This window comes from Meriones unguiculatus, chromosome 12 (genome assembly GCF_030254825.1).
Source record: "Meriones unguiculatus strain TT.TT164.6M chromosome 12, Bangor_MerUng_6.1, whole genome shotgun sequence".
Classification (NCBI taxonomy): Eukaryota; Metazoa; Chordata; class Mammalia; order Rodentia; family Muridae; genus Meriones; species Meriones unguiculatus.
In genome coordinates this window covers 84,789,889-84,794,674 of record NC_083360.1, presented here as the reverse complement: position 1 = coordinate 84,794,674, position 4,786 = coordinate 84,789,889, and the positions used below count along the sequence as shown (strand labels likewise).

General features: G+C 49.8%; 1 long non-coding RNA gene across 1 annotated transcript; it reads left to right on the top strand.

Moving 5' to 3' along the window:
- The first annotated feature begins 182 nt into the window (after window positions 1-182).
- On the top strand, window positions 183-1,032 carry LOC132646850 (uncharacterized). Its single transcript, XR_009585181.1, has 2 exons — window positions 183-275; window positions 565-1,032. It is a non-coding gene; the product is annotated as an uncharacterized LOC132646850 (long non-coding RNA).
- Window positions 1,033-4,786: the final 3,754 nt, after the last annotated feature.

The following is a 4,786-nucleotide window of genomic DNA, read 5'->3' as shown; positions in this document are numbered from 1 at the left end:
CGGGCCCGCCGCCTCGCGATTGGCTTGGGTCGCCAAGGTTCGGTGGGCCGAGACCCAGGCGGCGGCCAATGGCGAGCCGCGCCGGGGATCGGACCAGGGAGCCGCTGCGCTCATTGGCTGCGGGAGCCGGGATGCTCCACCCTCTCCTGGCCCGCGCGCGAGGAGGGGCTGACCCGGGCTGGGGGCGTTGGTAGGGTCGGCCAGCGGCCGGCTTGGCCGGGCGGAGGGTTCCCGCCCTGGTGGCAGCTGGTGACCACCCACGATCTCTCCCTTAGGTAATGCCTCCCGTGGACACACGTCGAGCAGCCGTGCGTTGGGTTACCTCCCGAGGGTGGGAGGCGCTCCAGGCAACCAGCCTGCAGCCCTGGCAGGGGAGTCCTCCGGCCTGGACCCGCGCAGGTCCTGTCACCAGGCCAGGAGGGGCATCTTTTCAGTTTTCAAGGTGGTTACCACAAGTGCATTGGATAACCCCACCCCCTTAGCAGTGTTGGGCCGTGGGTAGTTGGGACCCCCCCATTTTATGCACGATGGGTTGTGAATTCCACCTGTCGGGCAATTTCAAAGCACAGAGGTGATGATGGCGTTCCTCCGCACTGAGGCCAAAGTGGATGGAAGTCTGGAGACAGAAGGGAAAAGCCCTAGATGACAACTGGGAAGCAAGCACATGGCTCCGTCCTTGCAGAGCAACCAGAAGCCTGAGCTTTCCCTGAACAGGAGGAAGCTTTGGAGATACATTTTCAGACTCCTGGTCGCATAGCAGGTCCTCCTCTGCCTTCTGCGTCTTTCCTGATTCCCTCCCTTTTCGCTCCTGTCCGGGCACACACTGGCACTCCATTCCACCATCCTTCAGGGCGATGCCTTTGGTGAATCTGTCTCTAGAATGCCTTTTCCCATCCTATTACCGAGCTGCAACAGCGCACAGCCTGGAGATCCTCACAGGGCCACCTCGAAAGCCACGCTTCTGTGCTCCCTTCAGAGGCTCACGGTCATTTCCATGTTTGTATGATTGTCCCTTTGTGCGTCTCTCACTCCTATAGATGGAACGTTAGGGCAAATAGGGCCTTGTTATTACAGCACTTTTGTATTTCCAGTTTATAGCGTAATGTCTAAGGCATTGTATGTCTAAGACAGATCGTGTGTTGTGTTGACCGATGGATAAGTGAGGAATGTAGGTGGCGGTTCAAGTAATACAACAGCAAAGTTCCAAGTGAGAGGCTGTTTCCCTCAACTTCAAAAGGAAGCAGTCCAGACCTGAACTGTCTTACCCAACTGTGATAGCTGCTGAGAGAGTTATCTGTAGCTGACACAGTTGGAATGTCCTTTCAATGCCAGTTCATAATATTCTTTTTAATTGTCATCAAAATGATTACATTGTTTTTGGTTAATATTGAATAATTACCTTCTTCCTTGGTGTGTGTGTGTGTGTTAGTATAAGTGTGCGTGCGTGCGTGTGCCTGTGTGTGTGTGTGTGTGTGTGTGTGTGTGTGTAGACCAATGTTGAGTGTCATTCTCAATTCTTCTCACCCTCCCTTTTGATACAGGGACTCTTCCTGAGCCCGGAGCTTGCTCGACTGGCAGGCCCGTAAGACCTAAGGAATCCACCTATTTTTGCCTCTTCTCAGAGCTGTTTCAGGTGTGCACCAGGCTTTAAAATTTTTTTCTTTTTAGTTTTTGTGTGTATATGTTTGTATGTGTATGTTTTCATGGGTTCATGTGTACATGTGCGGACATGGAGTTCAGAAGAGGGCACTGAGTCCCCCTGAACTGGAGTTACAGACAGCTGAGAGCCACATGTGGGTCCCAGGAACTGAACCCTTGGTTCTTGACTGCTGAGCTATCTTTCCTGGCCCCAACACCCGGCTTTTAAGGTGGATGTTGAGGACCTGAATCCTCATGCTCTCACAGCAAGTACTTTACTGACTGGGCCATCTCCCAATCTCCTGTTCCATGGTTTAAAGGTAGTTTCTAGAAAATTAAAAACGACAGGTTTGTGTCATGTTATGTGCCTAGAAGCACATAACATGTGCGACCCAAGGATGCTGTCAGAGTGGGGCCTGTTCAGACAGCAGTTCACCCTGGACCTGTCTGAAGCAGGTGTTCAAGCCAACTCTTCATTTTGGAAGTTAAGTGTTCCAAGAAAAGATCAGGTGTACTGTCCTCTGGACAGCAAGCTTCCCTTAAAAGTTAACTAGCAATGAGTGTTTTGTAGGAGAAAGAGTGAGCATTACTAATCAGGATAGTCTTATCCTTGGGCGGGAAAAGAAGGAAGCCTGTAAAGTAGATAAAAGCAGTGATTTATAGGAAGCAACTGCCAAATAAAAGTAACGAGAAAAAACAGAGCAGTTGCTTACCTGGCGAGCGGATTCTCCCACTCTCCTTCCCTTCCCGCTTGCCTCCTTCTGATTCTTCCCTTGACCCTCTCTTTACAAAGTCTAATCGTCTGGGTTGCTATTTTCTGAACAAGGAGAATAGTCACTCCAAACGGTGCCAGATAGTCTACATGTCAAATGGATGTAAGGAAGACCACTTACTTTAACACGGCAGGCTTCTTGAACTTACCACAAAAGAAGAGCACAGAATTGCCGTGTCACTCCAAAACCTCCCTCCTGCTGCCTCTTTGGAGTTGCATTCTCCTCACCATGAGCCCCTGGCATTACTTTTCTGGTCTCAGTCACACACACACATGCACACACACAGTCCCGGAGGGTCATATAACCTTAAAGCCAAGTATTAACTTTTCCTAGAATCCAAGTGGCTGCTTTGACCAGGAATCTGCTCATGACCTCACATTAGCTATAGAGTTGATGAAACATGGAAATGGGTCAGTCAGGATGTGGGAATAGAGGCTCTGGGAAGCAACCTCACGGGTTAGCCAGAAATTAAGGACAATCCCTGTCACGGTTTGACCACATAACACTCTTCCTAAAATGAAATCCTCCATTTTTTTTTTTCTGCTAAATATGAGCCTAATTGGCACAGGCTTTTCCCCACCCAAATAGTTTAATAGTTCTGGCATTTCTTGTATGTAGGTATACAGTACAGTTTCTCAGATAATTTGGACTTTAAAATTAGCTCAAGGGGTTATTCTAAGGAAACGGAGGCATTCAGACGTAGAGGGGTCAAGAAACTTACTCAGGCAAACAGCGGAGTATGGCTCTCTCCACCCGGATCTTTCCAGCCTTTGAATCTTCTGCCTTGATGCGGTGGGTCATCATTTCCTGTGACTCCATTCCACAGATTAGAAGTGTGAGCATTTAAGTAGGGTTTTCTTAAGCTGTGGCTTGAACACCAGTCACACGGGAAGGAATGCTTGCTCAGTTGTACTCTGGACTGTCACGGCTCACCGAATCTAAACTTCCAGCAATGCCCTATGTTCCTCCTCTCTCTCTCTCTCTCTCTCTCTCTCTCTCTCTCTCTCTCTCTCTCCCCCCTCTCTCTCTCTGTCTTGTTCTAGAGATCAGACAGGGCTTTGTGCATGGTAGGCATGAAGTCTATCATTGAGCTGCATTCCCATCACCTTGGTTCTCTTTCTCCCTGACTCCCACCTTCTCCCCCTCTTCTTCCTCCTCCCATATTCAAGGCCAGTATTGATTGAACTGTGACATCAACCACTGGTGAGGATTTAACATTTTCTCTAATTTCCAAACACCTACTGGATTGCTAAAAACCCAAACCACCACCAAGAGAACTAGTCGTGGCATCACGGGACTCTCTCACAACTGTGTGGAGAATTTCACCGTCGCCATCTGCTTCTGACCAGAGAAAGGTTGAAAGAAGGACGAGGAGACAGCGCATCCAGGGAGACTGAGGAGGACTAAGGAAGGTGTTGGCGGTAACTGGGCATGGCTGCCTGTGTTTGTAACCCCAGCATCAGGGGTGGAGATAATAGGTCCCATCCCGAGCGCTTGCTGGACAGCCAGTCTAACTAGAAATAGAGGGGTCTGGTTCAGTAAGACACCCCATCTCAAGTCAATAAGGTGGTGAGGAAGAGCAGAGACACTCCGTGTTCAGCTCTGGCCTCCACACGTGAGTGCATGGCCGGGGGCACACTCATGTATGCAACTCGCACACACAGAGGCATGTATGCACACACACATGTGCACACACGGTGCTGGCAGACCCCTCTTTCCCGTGTAGCTAGCTAGAAGTAGCATCACTGGACAGGAAGGGCTTTTCATACAAAGTATTTATGAATGTGCTTAAAAGGGACAACTAACAGAGCGAGCGTGCTTGGGGCTCTTCAAGACGTCCTCTTGAACGGTTCATCTTGGGGCTGCAGAGGGTGTCTTCACTCAGCAGGAACAAGGTTGCCTCATCGAAGAGAGAGGAAAGACGCGGGTATGAGTGACTTGGGTGCAGGTGCCGGAATGGAGGCAGGCTCTCCAGAAACAAGTCCCTGTGGTCTGGACTTGAGAGGGTTTTGTTTTGTTTTGGAAGATTAAAAAAAAAAAAAAAAGGAAGGGCTGGGTATGGCGGCACACCCCTTTAATCCCAGCAATGAATGCTTATGCTCAGTTGACGTTGTCCTTTCTATACTGTCCGGCTCTGGGACTGGTACCACCCACCACAGACGAGCTAAGCTGAGCTGGGCCCTAGGTGGTAGGACTCAGTAGGTCCAGAGACCAGTCACGAATCAATGGAGGAGACTTGAGAACGGTCCAGAGACCAGTCACGAATCAATGGAGGAGACTTGAGAACAACTAACAAAGCCAGACCCTAGGGAGCACGTCAAAACTTGTGGCAAACATAATCTTTGCTGAAAATGCTGGGAAGAGAAAACACCAAG